This window comes from Corvus hawaiiensis, chromosome 4 (assembly GCF_020740725.1).
Source record: "Corvus hawaiiensis isolate bCorHaw1 chromosome 4, bCorHaw1.pri.cur, whole genome shotgun sequence".
Lineage (NCBI taxonomy): Eukaryota > Metazoa > Chordata > Aves > Passeriformes > Corvidae > Corvus > Corvus hawaiiensis.
Genome location: NC_063216.1, coordinates 72,197,961 through 72,222,465, shown reverse-complemented (window position 1 = coordinate 72,222,465; position 24,505 = coordinate 72,197,961). Strand labels below are relative to the sequence as shown.

General features: G+C 38.3%; 1 long non-coding RNA gene across 1 annotated transcript in view; it reads left to right on the top strand.

Annotated features, from left to right (window-relative positions):
* The window catches only part of LOC125324398, a 46,807-nt gene that overhangs the window by 3,898 nt on the left and 18,404 nt on the right, over window positions 1-24,505 (top strand). The gene's annotated exons all lie outside the window — the stretch shown is intronic.

The window sequence follows — 24,505 nt, the reverse complement described above, 5'->3', positions numbered from 1 at the left end:
TCTGACATTTCTTTGACCAATGACCATGATCACTTTGAAGGACAGATTGTTTCTTAGAATGTGGTCATATCTTGTGTAATTGCACTCAAGCATCCAAGAAGAACTGGAGAAGAAAGAGAACAGAAAAATCACTGTGTATTCAGCTGAGTTATGGATATTCAGCATTAATAATTTTAATATGAAGGTCAATAATTAGAACATCATATTCTGCCCATGGTTCAATGTTAAATGCCAGAAATGAGCAACTGGGTTTTATCAAATCAGAACAATGCACCTGCCATATTCTAAGCACTACTATAAGACTGTATTTTTCTTGTTCACAAAACATTATATGCTCAATATGTAATCAAAACATGTAAAACTTGGATGATTCCCTTGCTTTAACAAACATAAGAAGGTATGAAAAGAAAAAAGCAGATGGTCTTTTTTATTATGGGATCAGATTTAGAAAAACAGGAAAGGTATCTGGAGAACAAGATCAAAAGTGAAGCCTTCAGACTCTAGATATCCTTGTTTAATGAATTAATATTTCATAACCTGAAAGTTCATCCATTATTAAGAATCTTAATGGGGAAATAAGTTTAAAAATCTAAAATGTAAACATTATTTCCTTTTACTGTATAAAAGGCACATTGGCTTTCTGTGTTGAAACATGTGACTGAAACTTTTCACTATCTGGCAATCTCTGTCCTACAGTTTGACTTTCTATCCCTGTAGCTTTTATGGTTCATTCTTGAATTTGTTTGTGCTACTGAAAAATTTGATAAATTAAATATTATGTATTCAAACAACCTAGGATTAGAAAAGAAAAGAGTGAAAATAAGTGTGAAGCCAAGTCTTTAGTGCTAAAATTGTTTAATTAATTAATTGTTTCATCATTTAAAATTGTTCTGGGCACACTTCCAAGAAGGAAGATCCAAGAATGGGTTAATATGCAAATCATCAGCCTATCTTTAACAAAATAGGTTAATCCGTCTGCAAATAATCTTATGTGACTGAAAAGGACGTTATATATGGCACTTGCACCTGTGCTTGGGACTCTCACAGAATTGGGAGGTTTAGATTTTGGATCCATTCTGCTGTGATTCAAAGAAACAAGTGAGACAGAATGTACTATAAGAGCTCTCATACTTCTGTGGGTAAAGAAATTATCAATTTCAAGTTCTACTGACTTTTGCCAAGTGTCACTATGGAGCAAAGCATTCATCATTTGCAGAGAACACAGAGTAAGTTTTCAACACTACGGATTTCTGTGTTCTGTCACTTTAAGTTATCACTATTTGTAGTCATGAATCCTCACATTTTCTTTCCAATGAAGACATTCTGGATGAAGTTCAGCATTTTCCACAACAAAATATGTATTTTCTGTTGAACAGGAAGACACAGACTTAACTTCAGAATATAGTGATTAATTTGTAAGTTTAATGTAGGATAATCTACCAAACAACCCTTATGCTTTTGTATTTCATTATTCTCTGGATCATGGGATTGTGTAGTCTCTTCTAGGGGCAATCATTATCCCATTACTCCTAGATAAATTAGAATAATGTAGCTGATGTTTATCAGCAAGGTATCTGGTTTTCCAGGTTTCCAACAGTTTAATTGAGACTAGTTTGTCTAGTGGAATTATTTCCCACAAAAATGCTTTAAAGAAAGCTGGACTACTGACTTTCATGCTGTCAGCCTTCACAAGCCTGTCCCCTGAGATTTCAGCTATGAAGATCAGTCACTACTTGAAGGTTAAATATGACACATAACTTTCTTGTGAAGCCTGATAGGTTCCAGATGCAAAATGAGCTCAGTGCATGCCTGCTAATGAAAATTTTCTCTTTTACTGACAAATTTGGATGCTTTTATGCTTGTAACAATTGCTTGCACAGCACATCCTCTGCAGCAAAATATGGCGTGGATCTGTGTTTGGCAGAGAGTTTCTCCCCTCTCTCTCGTCTCCCACCAAACCTGGCAACTGCTTCCTCCATGATTTCCTGTGCAAGTCCTGCATTTCTTACCTAGGACCAGGTCTGCTGAGGTTTCCCTGACAGCACAGTGAGACCTGCCATTAGCTGGCCTGTGCCTTTTACACTCCCAGCCTACAGATCACACTGCATGCTTACAAACCTCTTACTGGGAATCAGTCCTGATCTGTGTTAAATTTCAGTTCCTGCTCTCTCAGACCAGTACTGGGCTAGAGACCATTTTAATACTTTAGATCTATAGCCAGGGATGTCCCCTTGACCTTAGTAGTACAAACCCAGCAATAATTCCTGACTGTCGAGTCGTACTTTGTTGCAGTGCTAGGTTTAGTTTAGCAGGCTGCAGCTTTCCCTGGGAGCTCAGCAGGGCCGCTTAGGGCAGGGCAGCCATTCTGTCCTCCCGTGGTCCATTTCGGACGGCTCCGCGCTCTTGCTCCGGCAGCTGTCAGCTCTACAACACAGTGACGGTGAAGGAGGCGAGAAGGGTCTCCCCATGAGGGTTTCAGAGGATCTTTAATCTTACATCTCGTCCCAGGAATCCCCAGAGGCAGAGAGACCTGGTGATCTGGGTGCAGGGGGTTTTCTCAGGGGCTCAGGGGCGGTACCTGGGCTGAATTGGGGTACAGGAACCAATAGGGAGAACCCGAGGGAGTGGCCAGAGCTAGGGGTAAGGGAAAGGGTAGAGAAAAAGGTGGGATCAGAAAAGCAATGGGTAAACAGATCACCGCAGTACTTTAACTGAAAATTACCTGTGAAGCTACAGCAACAGGACAACAGCAAGCACAGAGGAATTCAAATAAAGGCAAAGTTAATGAAGCTGTGATTCTTAAAAAGTATAAATAAGCAACACATATTTCACAAAAATGGTTTGTCTATTTGTTGGAAACAAATGTTTCCTAATAGGAATTAGGTTGCATTTGGACAGGATGTAATTAAGTTTTGAAATTTCTATGGCATAGAAATATGGTTGCTTCTACATTTTTGGTAAGTCTTAAAAATAATCCTTTTACTGCCTTCATCCTTCTTGTAAGGCATCAAAACCAGATCTATTTACACTGCATTTATAATAAAGAATAAATACTACAAGGTCTGATCCTCTAACACTCACTTGGATGAGCTGGCCCATTAACTTATGTTGATGTTGGATCAGGATTCAAGTTGAGTCAGAAGAACCTTTTTTATTAATTTCCACAGGTTTTGAATGAGATTCTTGAGTCACAACAACCCTTTTTTGAGTGAGTTATCCAAAGGCCCTCAATTAGTGACTTAGGTATGTTTGGGCATCTGGAGCAGTTCTCATCATGAAGTGAGAAAAGCATTCTCATTGTCAGTGAAAAGCAGTAAAGACTTTCTGTTCTTTACCAAAATCAATATCTGTGCCAAGAGAGTTCAACAAACTCAAACTCCTATGGAATGATTAGACCAAGTACATCCAAATCTATATCAAACATCTATCTGGAATACAGATTTTGGATTCTAGCCCTTACAACAAACTCCTTAAAAGAATGGGGGAAAAAAAGAAAGAAAAATAAGCAAAAAAACCCCATTGCAATTACATTTAGAAGAGAAGATGTATTTTCTAGGCTATAATTCTTGGAATTCTCCAGGTTTATATGGGGATTTAGTTGGGGTTTGGGGTTTTTTCTTGACTTTCATTCTAATCAGTCAAAGCCTTACCATCCCACTGTAAGCTTCATTCAAGCTTCTCAGCTTATACTGGGCCCTTTTAAAGATCCACACTGTTATGAGGCACATGTTACGGATAAGGTACTGGAAAAGTGGTATATGATGAATCTCAACTTGACTGCCTGAATAAACCTGGGCCTATTATTCTGTAAATATTGTATTCAGTAGCTTCCATGGATCTCAGTGACTGCTTGAGCTCTTTGTGGAGCTATTTTTTATTCTTTCAAAGTGATGTGGATGATATTTTTCTTGACTCAAATAAAAATATTGAAAAAAGTTTAAAGATTTAAATCCCAAAAAATCCTAATTTGAATTGCACATGTTGCATATCAATTCAGTGTTTGGTTACTGCTTTCTCTCAGTTTTAACCACTAAGTCATAGTTTAGAAAAGATATATGATCAAGTTAAAAAAAAAAAGTAAAAGGAAAATTTTCATAATTTGAGCATCTTTCTTGAACAGCAAAGAACTGGCATCAGCTAACATTTTAATACATATGAGATGATGTGTTCTCTATCCTTCCCATTGCATAACTTTTATTTTGCCATCCACTTTCCAACATATAATTTCTTAAACTTCTGCAGTGTTGACAACAGCTTCACATTTCACAGCTCTTTGTTTTCATTCATAATTCTTCAAGGCAGTTCAGCATCTGACAGTGAAATTCCTTACATGGAAAAAAGTATTAGTAGGGAAAAGTGTAACGTGTTTTCTGTGCAAGCCAGCATTCTGGATATTCAAAATGTCAACATTCTGAAACTACTGATGTCTCAGCAAAACACCAAAAATTGTTCAGATTTGCTGAATGACAGTCAGACAGTAGTGATCCAGCTCTTTGGCCTGTTCTATTTGATTTGATTGAAACTTAATGCTGAGATCAGCCATCTGAAGGCATAGATTTTACTAACCATGCAGCCATAAAGGCCTGTTACACATTTTTGAGTTCCTGACATTTAACTATGTGCAGGTTACAGTTAGTGCCAGTGGCACAATTTAACAATCTGCCTTATGTTTTCTACTTTAAAATTCTATCTTCAGTCATGTTACCTGTCCAAACTGTAGCTGGACACTTGCAATTTGAACACCAGGTGTCTGCCTCAGGCTGAATTTCTCTAGAAAGTTTCAGCAAATCTGTTTGCTGGCAACAGGGTCAGAGTACAATGAAGTTTCCATGGAAAAGGGCTGAATTAAATAAAAACTGTTTTTCTTCAAACTTTCAGTTAAAAACTTTTGCTTTGTGAGTCAGCTCTCTTGGACACCACATACTGCCAGACTGGGAGAACAATTTTTCAGGTGTTTCTTCTATCACAGTAGAAAAATGATTTTTAGCAATCACTTTGATTGAAAGATGTGACTATTTTTCTATATAAAATAAGTTAATGTTTCGGGTTTTTTCTAATGTGGTTGAATGGATAAAAACCTTTGGTGACTCTACGCTTGAGATTGCTCCTCACACACAAAAACTCAAATGCTCGCATAAATAACTTAAATGATGTTAACAACATAGCACTTTTTCCCTTATTTTTAAATATATTCTAGGTATATTAAAACCAGAATTAATTACAATCCACCTTTTTGGGGAACATAATAGACATATACCTTCACTGCAGAATTCTGATTTCTACAGAGGAATTTTTCTTAAGTCAGTGGTGTGCAACCATACTTCTGGTCTGCTCTTTCAGTACCACAGGAGTTGTGCCTTTCTGGCTAAGTCTTGGAATTTAGAAGTCTACTACACGTTGCTTAAAAGTTGTACAAACTGGATGCTCATTTTGCTTTGCCAACTGGACTCTTTTAAGCTATTAAAAATTATGTGAGGTTGAATGTTTTACTAAACACAGATAATGCAGAGGTGTTTTCCTAACTGAAAATCTGGTCTGTAGCTGGCACGCAAGCTCCTCCCAGAGGAGCTGAGAATTATTACAGCATATGCAAAGCACTTTATTTTAAAATATGCATTCTATTTAACCACATTTTGCCTATGCTAACAGACAGCTCAGAATTCTCTCATCTGAGCTACTCCTACTATCCCTGAACCTCTGGTATTGGCCCAAAATGCTAAAATATTTGGTGTGATTTTTCGGTAATAGCATCATTCATGGAATCATAGAATCATAGAAACATTATGTTGGGGAAGATGAAACAGGAAAGCCTTGGAAATATGATTGCCTGACAAAAGATTTTGGGAATATGAAAACTACAGGCAACATCGAAATGAAAGCCACTTTTGAAATACCAAGTCTTAGTTACTGAACAACTAGAAAACAATGGTATGGCCGACTGAAGTAATCCCCTCTTGATGGAACAATACCCTCTGCTTGCAAACAGGTCCAAGGGTCAGAGCAGACCCTACTAGCTCAGCAGAAGGGGTCCAAAGAGTAGTTTTTAGAAGTTAAGATGTAACACTCTATGGTAATATAAGAACTCTTATAGGCTGTATGTAAATGCTATAGGATTTGTATCTTGTATTAGATTGGTTAGTGACAATTAGAATATTCAGTGCAGAAGATGATTTATTGTATTGTAACCAGGACTTCAGACATTCACATTCTCATTCTCATTCTCACTTCTATTCATTCTCTCTTCTATTCATTCCTCTCTTCCACTTCTACTCTTGCTCCTACTCTCTCTCTCTCTCTCTCTCTCACCCGTTCACTCTCTTGCTCTCTTGGGCCTGCTCAGAGCTGAGTCTACCAGCTCTGAGCAGTGCCCCAATACCCACGCCCTTTACAATAAACCGGCTGTGTCCCAAGACCTGCCTATAGAGATCTCTCGTCTCCATCCGTCACCGTCTACGTCCGGCCGTCCCGACTGGACCCCAGAACCCCCGTAACCTACACATTAAGGTTGGAAAAGACCTGCAGGATGATCAGGTCCAACCTTTGACCAAATACCACCATGTCCACTGAAACATATGGGAAATTGCCACCTCTATACGTTTCTGAAAACTTCCAGCGATGGTTACTCCACCACTTCCCTGGGCAGCCTGTTCCAATGTTTAGCCAGTCTTTCAGTGATGAAATTTTTCCTAATATCCAATCTGCACCTCCCCTGGTGAAACTTGAGGCCATTTCCCCTTGTCCTATTGCTAGTTGGCTGGGAAAAGAGACTGACTCACCACACCCTCCTGTCAGGAGATGTTTGAATGAGAAAGTGTCATTCAAAATCCTTTGGGGTAAGCTGTGCATACACAGAGCCCAACTCTATTCTCAAACAGCATCTAGGTCACCCCTAGGTGCAAGGTGAAGAAAGCTGAGAAGGTGAAGGACTGGTGAATTTGTACCTTCTTCATCATCCAACTTCATCTGCAATGTTTGGCCTGGGCAAAAGGAGACAAAGGAATTAAGGAAGAAATAAAAGTGCAGAGAATTGCACCTCACTGGCATGGGTCCATATTTCTGCTGTCCATCTGCTGTCATCCATTAAGAGAGACACTACAAGGAATCTAGCTTTTTTTATTGCTTAAATAATTATTTCATTATTTAAAAATTATTCCTAATTTATAAGAACGAAAAATGGGAAATCAGACAAAGTTCAGTCCCTTAACAAAAGACCAGCTTACTTTATACTTTCCTTCATATTGCTTCAGTGTGCTCTTACCAGGCTGTGAAGATGCTGCCAACACCTAAAATAAGCAAAAATGAGGGTAACTGTTTTCTGGAAGACAGCCAGAGCCACACCCTTCTCCCCAACAGAAACTGAATTTCATGATACAAAGGGGAGGCTTTTCTGTAGTAATGGTGTTTGAGGTATTGATGTCTGGGGCCAGTAGATCTGGAGCATGTCTGACAGCCAGATAAAAATGGATTTTTCTGAGCCTTGGGAATCTTATGGGAAAAAAACCCCTTTTAGCTGCAACCCCCTTTATGATATCAAGCGGAGTCTAATACCAATGTTTCTGCTAATTTATCCACACAGCACACTGCCACGTATGAAAAACAAAATAGATAAAACTGACAGTGTGTGAGAGAATCTGGCATGGGGATGAGTGGGATGGGAGGCATGAGAAGTCCCCAGACTCGGAGAGAGGACAGTGCTGGACTGGTTTTATAAAACTAAATTAAAACCAGCATGTGTGTGTGTGGTGGGGGTTGGGGCATAAGGGAAGTTCTGTTCAGTTTTGTAAAATGACCCTTTTAAAAATATTCATGTGTGTGAGTGCACAAATGCAAGGTCAGGGTGTGAGGGGAGGATTTTTAATCCATCTGGAATATTAAATACTGTTACTGTAGGATACATGTTTATTTAAAAAGAACTTATGAAATGGAAATCATTCTCTACCAAATTTAAATAGAATTTCTAGGATTTTTCCAAGGGAGTGATGTTAATATGTGTTTCCATAGCCATCTACAAAAAGAGAAGTTATGATTAATTTTTTGCATACAGATTTTTCTCTTTGAATTTTATAATCTGAAATATTTCATAATTGGGCAAGGTGGATGACACGGTAAAGTAAATTCAGGTAGAACTGAATATTTTTTAAGCATTTTTCATTGCTTATTATCTCCTGTTATTGTTGATTAGTCTGAAAACTTTTTCTGGCAGAAACAGTGAAAATGCACATATTAAGAAGATCTTAAAGAAAAAAAATTAAATGCTGATTTCAGATTTTTTAATACTTCTAAAAAGACTCAACTACTTACCTGTTCAGAACAGTGTCACATGGCCTGTGCTCAGTCACAACATAGATGCTGTCTAATAATAAATATTAAAAAAAAGAGAAAATATTAGATAAGGATTCACTGTTAATACTGATAACATTCATTAATTTGTAATATATTCCCACACTGCTTTATGCAAGAGGATAAAGGATGGAAATGCAACATCTAGGGGAGAAAATAATAAACAGAAGAAAATCCCCTATAACTGTTATAATGAAACAACACAGCACTCTGAGTGAAAGTTGCCATGACAGCTGCAACCCAATTTCACTGCAGCTGATATTGACTTCTCTAAACAGGGATATAAAATGTGGGTCTCTGTATAATGACTATGCCATAGTATTCAGGCAAGGCAGGATGTGTTGCATAATTTCATAATATCAGTACTCTCCATTTCTCACTTTCCAAAGCTTTCCCTGCCCTTTGCTCAAGAAGGGAGTTTGTACCTCAAATGTCAGCCTACCATTATCTGGAAGAGAACTTAATGCCAAATGTTTTCTCTTAAGTGCAAGGCAGCAGTGGCAGCACTTGGCCATACTTCTCTTCAGCTTCAAATTTGCAAATGCCCACACAGGCACTCCCTTCAAGGGAGCAGCACCATGGCTGAATTTATATCTGTGCCACAATGTGCAGATTACCCTGGCAAATACTACAGTATAGTACAGTTGCACAGGAACATTCATAGTAAATGAATGATCCCTTGTCATTTTGGGTCTTACCAACAGATTGGTGGGATTTCAGAACTTTCCAGAGAACCAAAAATACAACTTGCTATAAACTAGTTTTATAAATCTATCAGTAGGATCACAAGGCGGGACAAACTCATATTACAACCCAAGAAGGCAAATTTTACCCCTTGTTCTATCTCAGCACACACAGGACTGTATGTTTGATAGCTGGCTGTTTGCCTCACTGCTTGATTCCAAAGTCACTTTGGAAACTGCTATTCCCAGCGTGAGGCAAACAAACAGCACCATTAAGGGCTGAAGATAAAGGTATCACTTCAGTCCCCATAGAAAGGTAAAGCTGTCAAGGGGAAACGGACTTAAGCTCCATACCTGCAGGTTCTTGGTCTTAATAAAGAAAGAAGAGTATAACCATCAGTGCAGTGGACAAACAAATCCATCTCAAACAGAATGATTGTGAAAAATTTCAGCTCCATAATCCATACTGAAAACAAATTACTCTCTTCCACCTTAGTTACTTTGTATAACTTGAGAATGAGAAAGCTGCCAAAGAGTGACAACTGACCTAATAAATGGAATAAATCTGTCACTGCTGTTGTCAGGTTCCTACCTTGTCTGACAATGCATTTAGCTCCCAGATCAGGGCAAAGTGAGGCTTGCAGAGCATCAATTCCATTTAAATGAGCACAGGAAGCAGCATCTGCAGAAACTCCTCTTGTTGCCAGGACTGTAGCTGTGGCATTTTCAAGAAAGTTGTCTCTGCTTATCAGGAATTCAGCCTTATCAATGCCTGAAATGGCCTTTCTTCAGAGTCTCATCCAAATCACCTCTCTACCAGCAGACACCTTGAAATATGGGATACATCTCAAAAGCAAGAAAGATTTGCTCTCTGCATTAATTTTGATTAAACAATTACTGACTCTGCAAGTCAGTAGAACTGTGCTACCTCTTGCTCTTGGTTTAGAAAGGTGCAATAACGGACTGAAAAACTGAGAGCAGAACAATTGCATACCAACTAGCTTAAAAATATTTGAGAGGAGAATGAGTTATGCTTTCTGTGGAGCTGGGGAAGAACTTTTCAATCACTGCCAGGACATGTGCACACCTGTGCAGACCCAAGGCCCAAACGGCTCTTTTTTTAAGTAAAAATGAAAAAAAAAAAAAGAAAAAACAACCAAACAAAAAACCCCAAACCAAACAGCTGAAATGGGCTGTAATAGTTGAAGAAGCATGAAAAACCATCAAAAAATGCAAAAATGCCCATGGATATTAGTGGGCAATGCTTGAACAAGAGTAAACATATCAAGGGTAAATTTTTTGCAGAAATTAGAAGCATTCTAAATATTTGATTTTTTTTTTTTAATTATGATCCAATTAATTTTTTGAACTAAGTTCCATTACATATTAGAGGAGAAAAAGAATACTTATTTTTTTTTAGGGTAAGAAAGGTCAATTTGTGAGATCTTCATTATATAGCTATTTGAAATAACAGTGGATTTGGTGACATGACCTAGAGCCTTTAAGCTTTTTTTTCTTTTTCTTTTAGCACGAAAGAGTGAATGTTATTTTCTTCAAGGTGGTTTCTTTATTTTCCCAATTTATATGGCTTTGACCTTCCTAGCTACAACATATTTGGTGTCATAAATTACCCATGTACTTTTCAACTTGTCTGAATCCTGACATATTACTTGTGAAAGCCACCTGGAACTGAACAATAAATAATTCCTTTGAGGGGAAATATCCCCTTCTGATACTTACACTACAGACATGCATTTGTTGTGGGCTTCCACAAATGCCTGACTTCACAGTGTTTCCTGCAGAGCACCATCTCCTCAGACATACTGAGCAATTGTGAGCTAGAGCAGCAGTGTCAGCAAATATAGCTTCTTTCCCTCAAGATTGATATGCATAATGTATCTTTCCTTCCAAAAATGCAATATCATTAAATTAAAGAATCAGTGTGAATCACATCAGAGCCCCCTTTTGCCCTCTTATTTATAACTAGCAACATATGATATTTTATATGAAGCTAAGACCATTACTATAGTTTTGATATATTCATGTCAAGAATAAGGACACATTTGTAGGCTGCCATGCAAAAAACACTGCATTATTTCTGGATATTCCAAACCCAAGTTAATTGAAATGCTGCCAATGTTGCTTCAAACTTTTTTTTTAGAAAGCAGTATAGGACCAATATTAAAAGCTAGGCTAAACACCTCTGCTTTCAAAAAAAATAAACTGACAGCTTTCTCCTTTAAAGTGTGAAAAACTGTGATAGAAAAATACATTTTAGTGGGTAAATTATCACAGTTCTGTTGATCTCAGCTGACAGTGTCATTTTCTGTCAGCTGAAGGATTGTCCCACCTTCCTCCACAACAAAATACATATTTCTTGTTTGAGGCAGTTGAAAGCCTGATGGATGTGAGGTTGCTGTGGCTGTGTCCCAAGGTAGCAAGGCTGAGTGTGTAATCACTGACACACAAATGCATGGACACACAGACAGACATATGCACAGCTGCCACCCAGATAATCACAAACAGCAGGGCATCGCCAGCTCCCACAGAAATGCACACAGCACCCACACAAACAAGATCAGTGTGGATGGCCTAATCCTGTTCTTGATTTCTGGCTATTGGAATAGAAATCCGGTGGTGAAAAAAAATATATATACACATACAAACATTAATCACTCTAATGGTGAGCCTTAGATACTCAGCCTACCCAGAAGCTGCTTCCCAGCTGTCCTGCCCTGCCCCCAGTTGCTGGGACATAGACATACAAGCCCCAGAGATTTGCAGTTGTGCTCCAGTAGCTGGTCTCCTTTATCCTGTAACTGGTACTTTTTATCCTACTCGCTGTCTAATTCAGTTTGAATTTCACCAGTTTTCACACATACTCAGAGAGCACACCCATACAGAACTAGAAAGCGGATTTAATGAGAACACAGTGCGAACTGCAATTATGAAAGGCAGTTTGACAAGTGTAACAACAACACACAATTAAGACAATTATACCTGATCAGCTTGTTTTATTGCCTTTTCTTGCTGTTCTTTCCTGCTTGTTCCCTCAAAATCCATCTTGACAGCTCCCTTTCCCACTTCCATTCCTTCCCTAAGAATCCTATAATATAGAACACATTGCCACAATTCCTTTAAAATACCCCATAATAAGCTTTATGCAATCCTCAAGTACTGCTTCTCCTGGTATCCCATAACGAGACCTCTACCTGTGCAGGCAAGTAACTCCGTCATTCTCAAGGTGTTCTGAGAGGGAGAGATAAAGGGCTCTGCAGGGTGTTCTGAGGTCCTTGGTTCTTGTGGAGCTTCCCACCAGGAACAACATTCCCACCATCCTCCTGGGTTCCAAGCACCTCATTCAGGGTTCCTCAGTTTGGCAATTGTTTACTGAGCCTTTGTGTTCTTGCTGATTAGCTTTTAATCACATAATGGTAACTGGCAGTTAATGATTCCCATGAGATCTCCACAGTGCCAGGCCAGTGCCTTTGTATCCATGTCTCAGACTTCATCCACTTGTACGTTTGTTGCTTACTCTTGTTACTAATCTGCATGAACAAGACATGGATGTATGAACTATCACCAGCCAGGTGCTCAGTTTCTAGAGGGTCCTGGGGAAATGCCTGCCACAGTTCCTTTTCCTCTTTTCTTCCTCTTTCCCCTCTCCTCAATTAGTGGTAGTAGTTTTTCTTTGTCCTTTCTCCACAGCTCATATCCAATGTCTTCTTCAGTGTTTTATCTTTAGAAAGTAGATGTAACACTATAACGCTCTTTATAAAACATGGCTGTAGCAATTTAATGCCCTCTATCTTCAGGACTTGGGCACTGAGATGTACAATGACAATTATGGAAAGTGTGAGTTACTCCTTTCAAATGTTTCTTTCCATTTCCACATCTGCCATATTTTTAATCAGGTCAAGAGACACTCTATTTCCAAAAAAAGAAAAGTGATTTTACTTAATGAATTATGAAGTGTTATTCTAGGTTTTTTTAGAAATCATACATGACATATGATGACAAACTTGTCATTTACCAATCACTGATTTGTTACTTTGTGTGGGATTCATTTCAAGATGAAGACACCTACATTTAGCTGTCTATATAAGCTAGATGTCTAAGAGCTCTTAGATCATGGCCTTCTAGACAATACAGTCAGCAAAACCTGCCAGAGGAAATATATCTGGGATATCAGCACATGGCTGGTAAACACACCACTGGACCTGTGAGGGTCAGTCCAGATGTAAAAGCCTGATAACATTTCCACTACTTTTGGATTTCTAAAACTTTCCTATGGGCCAACAGATCTGATGAAGAACCTAGAATAGGTCACATTTTCTAAATATTAAAAAAAGAGAAAAGAAAAAGGAAAAAGAAAAAAAGAATCACTTCATTACTTTATTGCTAACAAAAACAGCATAAAATGATACACCAAAAAGAAACTCTTAGAGCACTACATTTTCTCTGCCCTGGAGTTAAAATGAAACCCTTAGACAACAAATTAGGATGTTTAGGCAGCTGAATTGAATCCCAGACACAGTTACTATCATGGGATTTTGGCTCTAGATGGAGTCTTAAATTCAGGTACAACTACTTCGGGATTTGAGATATTCTTAAGTAAGAACTTCTATCAATATAACCAAGAAAATTTTTAAGATCATAACAATAATGGTTTGTCCCCCAAACTACCACAAATGAATTAATTCAAAGGATTATTCATTTATTGAATGATCCATGATCAAATACATATCTTCAAAATAAGTCCCATGGAACTAAAAGTGAATGTCTTTTATCTTCAAGTGGATGTGGAGATCTGAGGATAAGACAGGCACAATGTGATCAGACTTTTAAGTTAAAACATTACAAACATTTTTTAAAAGTTTCCAAAGCTTTCAGAAGAAAGTGTGAACTATTTTCTCAGTCTACACTTTTGCTTCCAATCAGGTGATGGAAATTGAAAATGTTCAGGTACATTAAAGGGCTCTAGGAGTGAAATGTTTCTTACTGATTGCTTAGTGTTAGCAACCCTTTGATTTTGGTGTTAAAGCAACGTCATACTTTCTATCTCTTTTCCTCTTTGTGAAAGAAAACCATTTTATCTTTTTTTTTTTAATGCAAGATTTTCTTTTTTAATATGCAACAGAGATGGAAAAGAAACATTTAGTCAACTCAAGGAAATGGCTTGAAATCAGATCTTCAATTCAACACAATCACTATAAACACAACCAAATCACTCTGATGTACATCTCAAAAAGCCACAGCTTAACTAGGGCTGTCAGGTCTTACTCCAGCATCTGGGTGTAGTTGTTCCAGACTTATAGAATTAATGCCAATATTTGGAATTTTGTTTCACTTTGTACCAGTCAGTTGCTCTGTCTGATTTCTGTAGTTGCAAACTGTACTTTTTTAGCATGGCAGCTGTGAGATTAGTATTGAAAATATGAAAGAAAAAAAAGAGGAATGAGTAGTTATTCTAGGAAAAAATATTTATTTTACTACATCTGTAACCTTTGTTGGAAGAATCCTGCTGTACTTGCAAAAATTTTCTCTAAGAGAAGTCGGTCTGTAGATACTCACATGGGATTTAACCTCCAAATGTAATAGGAGCAAAAATACTTTAGTGTTGACTTTGGGATCTGGTATTACTACAGCTCTCTTCTAAAAGAAATGTTCTTTTTCTCTTGAGTACAAAATCACAAACTTGTTAAATACAAATATCTAAATGAGAAAGCAGATTCAGATACATTTTTTCAGGTTTTATTCTGCTATCAATCATGTGATTTCAGATGAGAAACTAACAAAATATGTTCAATGCAGACAAAAAAATTAAATTCTAAAAACTAGTTTTAGTGAATGAGCAGTGAGCGAAGCAGAACCACACAGTCACGACTAAAGCAATGCAAATGCACAGAATTTGATATTTTCCTTTTACCTGATGTCTGTTTGGTACAGTGAAAGGGCAGCCCCTCACCTAATCTAGGATGGAGTAACTCCAGTAGCTTTAATGGCTGACGCCTTCTTCTTCTGGTTTATGACCTTTCCTTCTGCCTCAAGTTGTAGCTGTCCATCTCAGACAGTTGTCTCTCCAAAAGTTACATTTTGTTCTGTTTCTCAGTTTATTTATTTTCTATTTTCCAATGTTTATCTCCTGTCTGGAATATGATAAAATTAAGCATCCAGTTTTCACACAGGCCATGTGAATGCAGTGGCAGGGGCATCAAACCAGTGTGAGAGACTGAATTGTTTTGGGATAACGACTCAAAACATTTCCCCAGGTGTGGAGAGGCCAGGGTGCTTTGCTGAGATGGAGGAGGTGAGCTTTTATCATGAAGTGATCTCATAAGACTGAGGGTGAATGGTGGGCTATGAGCGAGAATCCTGTGGGGATGGATGGTGTCACTTGCCGTGATAAGTTGTCCTCCTTCGCACAAACCACTGGGTCATGGGGTCCCCCCTCCCCTGGAACACAGGCACGTGTCCTGAGGGTGTTCATCTCTGATGGGCCATAATGGGCCATAATTGATTCAGCTGCGGGGTGCAATGGGCAGCTGTGTTATCTTAGAAGGTGTGAAGGACTCCCCGAGTGGGAAGCTTCCCGCCCCGGGGGTACCTTCGTGTTTCTGCCTGAGCCTGAGTGACTATAAACCCAATGAATGTTGAGTTCTGGGGATTTTTCTGAGGATGTTTCTTAACCCCTTCTTCGGGGGTTTCCCTCACCATCCAATGGATCTGGTCTGTGACCACCACTTTGACCAAGACTGCGCAGCGACCAAGTCTCATCGTGGGGCCTACGGTGGTGAGAGTCTCATGAGAGCCCTTTCTCTCTCTTTCTCTCTCTCTTCATTTCTTTTGTGCTTCACGCTTTTGTCCTTTTCATCTCTTTCCTTTCCCTTGTGTGTGTCCTTGGATGATGGTTTTGCTCTTTCATATTGTAGTGCTTTCATGTTGTTATTTTACTACAGAAAATAACAACCAAAATGTTACCTGTTTTCTATTGCAACCAAATTATTCTACAGTAAACCCTCCATGTGTACATGTACAAACACCGATCATTCAATGTCGTTTCACTCTAACCCACCCCAGGAGATCTATTAACAAAAGCCTGTGTTTCCCTCGCCTTCTGCGGATGGTCCTAAGAAGCAGTGCCATGGAAAGCCGCCCTGGAAGCAGAGGGATCTTACTGCTCCATGGCAGCACATCCCACCCTGCTCCTGTGTTTCCTCCGTGAATCTGTTCAGTTTTGGGGGACTAGTTGTTATCTAGGCAATAAAATTAGGCAAACACTACACTAAGCTGCTCTGATTACGCGGTTTGAAATTTTGCCAGACTGTTGTTCCAGTTAGTTACTCTATTAATCCTTCTAAATTTTGCTCATCTGTCCAGAGACCTGTTGATCTCCATTACCTAAACAGATAATCTCCATGAATTAATTAAGGCTGTTAGGATTCCAAATGCCTCACTTTGAAAAGATACCACCAGCATTCAAAGTCCTGCTCTTTGATGCAAATTATTTTAATGTCATTATCACATAAGACTTTTTATTTCAGCATGAGATAGTCTTTATCTGCTTGCTTTTAATCTACCTATCTTTATATAATGTATAATCTTTCATGATTAAAATACCTTTGAATACAGGCTGTCTTATTCTAATTATTGAAAATACATAAAGGCCAAATATTATATGTAATTTTACCTCAGTCTAAATTCTTCATTCATCTCTCTCCCACCTGCTAATTGTCCTTCATCTCTATCCCACCTGCTAATCAAAGATAGACAAACAGTCTAATACCTTCCCTTTAACACTGTGCTGTCTCTTCGTATAATCTCATTTTAAATTGCAGAGATGCATGACAGGCGAAGATATTACAGCAGGAAAAATATTTGCTAAAGAGCATTATGTTCTCCTTGAATAAATCTTAACTTGAAACTATGAGAGTTTAATCTTGTTGCTTTTGCCAGCTTGATTCCATCAGTTGTTTCTCTGAAAGAATAATTATCATAGTAATTACCAAGTAAAGAAAACTAAATATTTGCCTACTACAAATGATCCCAGAACTTCATGAATTTTAAGGGAAAAATTATGAGGAGGAATAATCTTTCTGGATAGACCGTTCCCTTCTTTCAACTGACCAGACATTTATAAAAAATATTTAAGGGCTCAGACCTCATCAATTTTGGTTTCAGTTTTATGACTAAATACCCTTCACACTTTCCCCTTAATCTTACTGCTTTATGCTCTTGACAATAGAAAAACACCATTGATCCTTAGAAGTGCTTGAGGGTAAATATGGTACAGACAAATAAAGAATTTTGCCCTAGTCTCTGACTATGTGCTTGGAGATGGTAAATCTATGCATCTTACAAGCCTTACTTGACAAAATTTGAAGGGTCCATCAGAGATCTGTGGATATTTTATATCTGTGAAAACTATTAGCAAGAACTGAAAAACTTGAATTTCTGTTTAACCTATAATCATATTATTCTAGTGACACTTCTGTCATATCATTTGGAGGAAGGAAGCCTGTTTTGTTTTCTTCTCCATTCTGATAATTTCTCTGGCAATGTAAGAGACAAGCTGTCAGTGAAAGATGCAGACACCTTTACCACTTTGGTAAGAGTCTTGCTGACTGCAAGTTCACATGGTGGATGAGGTTCCTGCCATCACAGCTGTGCTCAGAGATTAGTTCAGGGCTTAATTCTACAATTCAGGCTTGTATTGCAGTTCAGGACTTCTGTAGTGCAGCTTGCTGCAGTGAGGACTGAGACCAGAGCAGTATGCTAAAAGGATGGGTTTGGCTACAGGGTGTTTTAGGAGGGGCTTTGTATTTGAACATGGAAATCACACCTGGAGCTCACTGCACAGCCAGATCAAAACTATCAGTTTCAGAGCTGACATAGGCCTTCCAAACTCCTACAACTTGGGCACAAAAAATAATTATCTTGGAAGTCCAAATTAAACATAGGAAATTGGAAACTGAGATAAATGCAAACTCAGTGAAATTACAGGCGTGAGTTGAAGTAATTCAGTTTTTACAAGCTGTAGACTCCTAATAATAGGGGGGTTTGATACAGAAAGGAAAAAGAATATGTACATGTTCACTCAAGTTCATATCAGAAATTACAAATTTGTCATATATAGATAAATCTATCTATATCTACATCTATCTGTCTATATCTTTGTAACGATAAAGTGACCATGTTTTGGGCTCATAGAATAATTTGGGTAAAGAGCATCTAGTTCTAATCCCCCTGCCATGGGTAAAGACACCTCTCACTAGACCAGGATGCTCAAAGTGTGTTGTAGGTTACACTTCAAATATTAGTAGACCTGAAACTCTCCATGTTTGAGGTAGTCCTGTGACTTTGTCAGCTTCTAGATGAAGCTGATGTTTCTGTTCTTTGTCTGGCTGAAGACTGGTTCTTCTCAGTCAATAGGAGCATGTGATCCTGTTGGGGCTATAGGGCAGGAGGAGCCCCAAGCCTGCAGCTTTGGTGTGGACTTTCTAGTTCAAAACCATTATTCTCCGAACTGTGCTGTGTGATACATTCCCTGGCACAATGCAGCCCCACAATGTCTCTAGTTTTATGATTTCATACACTGGACATTGCCTTAGGTACTGGCTCAGCCACAGAATGGGCAGCAGGGAGACTGCACATGTGCAGGTTGTACATTTTGGGCTGCCAAAAGTTACAGATGTGATTGATCTTACTTGCATGTTTCCATATTAGTCATTGTTTCTAGCCCATTCTGTCACTCTGAGCTGAAAGCAGCACTCATATAACGTCAAATTTTTAAAATTGGATGAGAAAAATACTTTAATTCCCACACTTGTTTAGGTCATTGCTCATTCTGTTTATTAATTGGCTGGGAATTGGTTCTCCTTCATCCATTCCTGTGGAATTTCTTAATGCACCATTTCTTTCATTTACAATATTTACTTCAGCTTGCCTTACCTTTAGGCTAGACTTTTCCCTAAGGTTAGGGCAAGAAGTGAAGTCTTCAAGGTCTGGAACACATAGAGAAATAAGCACTAACAGTTGTAATTGTCAGGGATCCCAAAAGACAGTATAAAGTTTTAAATAAATATTTTAGCATCTAGATCAGATTGAAAATTTAGGATTTACCCTAAAATGCCTTTACTAACACATGAAATCACTTTTGAAACAAGCTGCAGAGTACTGTATGAGATTATGGTGAAGACAAGGTTGTGGAAATTGCTAGTATTGTTCTCCTTGTTGGGCTGAGTCAGAGAATTTCTGTAAAATATTATGTGCCTTGATTTCTCTGCTGGAAAAACTAGAAATAACTTTAGTATTGCCAAACATCCCTCTGGATTGCTTAGAAAAAGTGCTTGAAAACGTTGCTAATCTTCACTAAGGAAAGCTCCAGTGGGGTTCTAATTATGAGCATGACCTTGAGATACTACAAAACCAGTACTTTGACTTGCCTAGAAAACCTGAGTGAATAAAGTTTTCCACACTGCAGATCCTTCTCAAAAATAATACTATTTCCAATATATCTAAGTACTCCCTATGTTCAGTTTTAAATGTGGAAAGATTAGTTCAGAAGTCTGAATTCAGAAAACTTAGTTCAGAAGGCCAAATGGAAAGTTTAATAACTGGACTTTCTTACTAGAGTTACCAGAAGCTCCAAGCCACTCAGCATTCCTGAATTCAACTTCTATTGTTTATTTGTATGTCTGTCACTAGATGGCAGCTTCAGTATTAGTAAAAATTCACCAGAAAAGCTGTTAGTAAAAATCCACCAAAAAAGTTGCTCTCCAGCAGAATAAAAAAATACATCTATTTGTCCATGCAAGGGACAATGAGATTGACCATGTAAAAATGAGAAGATTGAAAACCGCTTTAGTCAGAGATTAAATTGTTTATTTGTTACATTTTGTTGCTGTCCAGTTCATGTCCTGAACAAATCTCTCTGTAATGTAATTTATTCCACTGATTACATTCAGCTGTTAAACTCAGGATGCAGCAAATGATCTCTAGGCAATATCTGTCTTTAGGTCCCACATCCAGTACAACTAAATTTTTGCCATTAGGTATCAGTCCTCATTATCCCTATCGGAATAATTCACCATGTGTGTCTTTCAAGACCAAGTGAGATCTACTAGGCTGGTACTTGATTGTCAGAAAGAGCCAACATCTAATGCTTCCCAGACTTCTCTTTTGAAATCAGTAGAGGTCCAAATTTCCAAAAAAATCATGCAATGTGTCTGTGTTGTAAAGAAATCATACCTTTCTACTCATCTGGAAAAAAAACCAAAACAACACAAAAAGCACCGTTTTGGGCTTCATTCTTGGCATCAGTTTATAATTTTTTCACCTGTCATGTTTTTGCTGATGAATAGAAGATCTGCAAACAAATTTTTAGGGTAAATAGAGATGGCTGTAGCATCTGAATCCCTTTATGGAAAGAAATTAGTGCAAAGATTTATTTTATCCACTAGATGGTAGCAAGACTGCACACGTGGAGGAAAGCAGCTTAAATTTCTGTTTGAGTTTGTACCAAAAGTGACCAGAACTAGTTGGGTGGCAGGTGGTCATCAACAGGCAGTTCAGCCGCCAGGTGAGTTTTACTAGCTGTAGTGTTCCACCTCTACATAAAATCACTTTTCATCTCCTGAATCTGTATCAGCAATCTCCTGAAATTCAGACTTTTAGTCCGGGCATGTATGTTTATATAATTTTGATTTTGTGTTTTGTTTGTTGTTGAAAAGAAGAGAAAAAGGAAGGAGAGCGATCAAACCACTGGACATTAGATGAGCCTGAAAGGTTAGTAATAAACACAAAAACTAGGGTCTTAGAATAGCCACTGGTCTTTTTCCACTGGTTGCCTCCTTCAAATTCATAGATTTCAGAAATATAGTGATAAAAGATTAATCAAAAGACAATATGAATGTTCACATTTTAAACTTCATTATCATCTTTGAGAGCCATAGGGTTTCACTGGTAAGAGAAAATATCCATGAGCATTATTAAGCTCCTCAGATAATTTGTTAGGATGTTATCATATCTATGTCTGTTGAGAAAATCTGCTCGTGTTTAAGGGACACAAGACTGACCATGGTAAAGAGAAACATACTGTATCTTAGGCAAGTAAAAAATTTGCTGTAGTCTGGGTCTCTGATACAGTTCAGAGCTTGTGTTTAGGGCTAGTTCAGGTATCTGAAACTCCTACAGTGCATTCTATGGAAAAAATGAGCCATCCTTGGCTATGATGATGGAAGGAACCGTGGATATTGTATGAGCTGCAGAAATATTTCACGACTTTTTAGGGATGGGCCTCAAGTGTGTCGAGAAGTAGCTGCCTTAATTTTCAAGGACCATTTATAAAGTGCTTCAACATCTGTCACATTTTAAGAATTGGCTTGTGAAGACAGGCATGATGTTTCAAGCAGATGGGAAGGCTGAGGTAAAACTGCGTGCAAATATTTTGGCTTGAAAGACCAGAGCAGAGCGTTAATTGTGCCAGTATCTCCAGATAAAAGTCTTTGGCTGTTCTCTAAATCCATGTTACCATATCTGAACTCCCAGAAAGCACGGCTTCAGTGTACTAAAATTGTCATTAACTTATCCCCCTCCCAATCATCTGTCATTAGGACTGTGTTTTAAAAATCTGTTTACAGTATAAAGTATTTCAGAGGTTTGTATGTATCTGGATGATATAAAAATAACCACGGTTCTGGATCAAATGAGGGGTTTATCAGTATTCTTGGAGCTCCTTAGCTTTTTTAATATATATCTGAGTAGAAGAGATCAGGAGCCCCTTGGTAACGTTTGTGAAAAATGTTATCCAATAAACCCAAAACTGAATAGATTATGAACAAAATTAAAATGACAAAGTATTTTAAGCCTGTAAAATAATAGATCTAAGTCTTCCTAAACTTCATTCTATTCAAAACTTTGCTTGCTAATCTTTTATGCTGTGTTAAAGTTCAGAAGCAAAACAAAACACAGCTACAAAGGGACTTAAATAAAAAATTAAGTTTTTAAAGCATTATGCCATCCACAGGACACTTTTGCAGAGGTGTGGGAGCTCTCAGCAACCATTGGAGGGGTTCATTTGCTGAAGGACAAGTCGGCTGGCTCTGGAGCAGACATCTCAGGTCTGATAAGAAAAGAGTCCCCAGGACTAGCAACAAGCTTGCCAAGCCTTCTATTTAGAGGCTGAAACCAGCCTCAGTTCAGAAGTGAACATGTGGAACCCACATGTGTTTACAAGTTAGCTGGGGCCTAGGAGAGCCTCTGGCTATTTATCCATGTGTCTGTCAGTACTCTGCCTTCCTGTACGCTGGATGTCAGGGAGCAGTCCTTCCCTTGTGCTTCTGAGTGCTCAGATTTTTCTTTTGGTGTGTGTTTTTATAGGGAAAAAGTAAAAAGAAAAAAAACCAACCAAACCAACCGCCTCTCAACACTATCTTACTGCAGTTAATGTATGTGCTATGGTTGTTGGTATCACTTCATTTTTATCACTCTTAGTGCTTTTGCTGTCACATAGAGGCACATAAGCAAGAATATTCCTGTTACATAGAGTTTCTTCTAAACTTTAGCTGTTATCATGCAAGGAGTCACAGATAGGCACAGTAGCCTCTGCTGATAAGAGGAAATCAAAGATGTTGATGTGGATAAGATGTTCTTTGTTTGGGATTGAAAATTCTTCCTTCCTGGCCCAGTAACATGCTGTGAAGACATGCCTTTTTCAGGCAATTTCACCTTTTAATAAATGTGGTGATAACTGTGCTCTGAGTGACTGAGCAATCCTCAGTTTTGTACAGGCAGATAGCCCGAGCCTGGGAGAGCTCTGTGTAGGAGAGGTGTCAATAGGGCGTAGGCAAGGGGTTGGGCTCAGGAATATGATTATGATTGGATTGGATCATCAAACTAATATTCCTTGCACATTCAGTGCACTAATTTGAAAGTGATGGTATCAGCTGCCAAAGCCTGTGCCTTCTGTGGCTCGGTGAGAGGCTGTGAACACCCTAAATGCCTGCATGGGGACTGATGCTGAATGAAGTACAGCCTGAAGGAGCAGGGAATGAGGCTTGTGACAGCTTTTGGATAATGGGATTCAGCACTGATTTTAAAAAGTCCTTCAAAAGTACTGTATTTCTGGTGCCTCTAAAAGAACTAAGATTACATAGGTATTGTATTTGGCATTCAAGCCACGGGATTCTGATTCCTCACACTATGGAGTTAGACCAGACTTCTACGGAATTACTCCCGCTTGAGGCTTGTGTTATCTCTCTTCCAGATTCAATGATTCCTTCTCTTCTTTCCTCAAACTCCTCACAAAGTATCTTTGTTATTTAGACTATCACATTAAAGAATATCAAAGGTTCAAACTGGGAGAGGCAAGGCAAATAACTTGCTTCCCTTATACTACTTTATTCCTCTGAGGGACTGCTTGGAGTCCTGTATGTTGATAGAAGAAAGGGTGTATCTTTAAATTTCATGTCCCAGTTCTCTAATTGCCAAAAGTTAATATAATTAGGGAGTGTTGAAAATGACAGAACTGACAGAATCCGTGGTCTTTTTTTCTCACAAAACTGTGGTCTTAGGATTTTTTATGCAGGGTAGGAGAAGAGGAAAATAGACACTGGGATGGCTGTGTGACATTAATCTCCATTTCAAATAAGTAATGCCTTGAAGAAGGAAGAAAAATAAAATTGTAGTCAATCACACTGAGGTCTCATCATTCCTGTATATCCTTTTAATTTCTTTTTACTTCAATTTATAGTGGCTTTTTTCTTCTTTCAGCAACTGTTGTGGCACTTTTTCAACTCTAAATCCACAAGTAGAATCATTTATTTTAATAATGTCTTTGCTTTAGCTTCTAGTTGAACTCCATTTGCAATGTTCCCAAGCCTTGCTAACTACAGCAGCATTACAGCAACGATTTAATTATTTCCTTCTCAGTATTTATTTGAGACAAAAGTTCCCTGACAAATCTCAGATCCTCTACATTTGTTTTAGAAAAGGAGCATATGTCATGAGTACTAAGCAGTCAGGTACTCCTACTGAAGTAGTCCCTAACCACTATTCAATCATGTTAGCAAACTATGAACATTTCTGGCTAGACTTACTGCACTACCAGCAAAAAATATCTTTGATGCTCCTTCTGTGTAGACTTCCCAATCCCTGTTCTTCATAATGGAATAGAAACAGCCATCATATACTACAGATGTATTTGCAAAGGACTTCTACAAAGCTTTGTCCTACAGCACACAATAATCCTTATCTGAGGACAGATAAGGGATCTGGAATGTACAGAGACTTGTTTATGAGACTTTTTAATATGGAAAAATAATTGGTAAAATGTGCTTTACTGGAACACTTTAATAAAGCTTTTCAGGGAAAAGATTTTTGTTCCCAAAAGTAATAGGTCTCTTCTGGGTGACTGAGTTTCCTGACAGTGTCTTCTCCTGCAGATGGTATAAAGGTCATTCAAATTCAGAGGATATTCACCT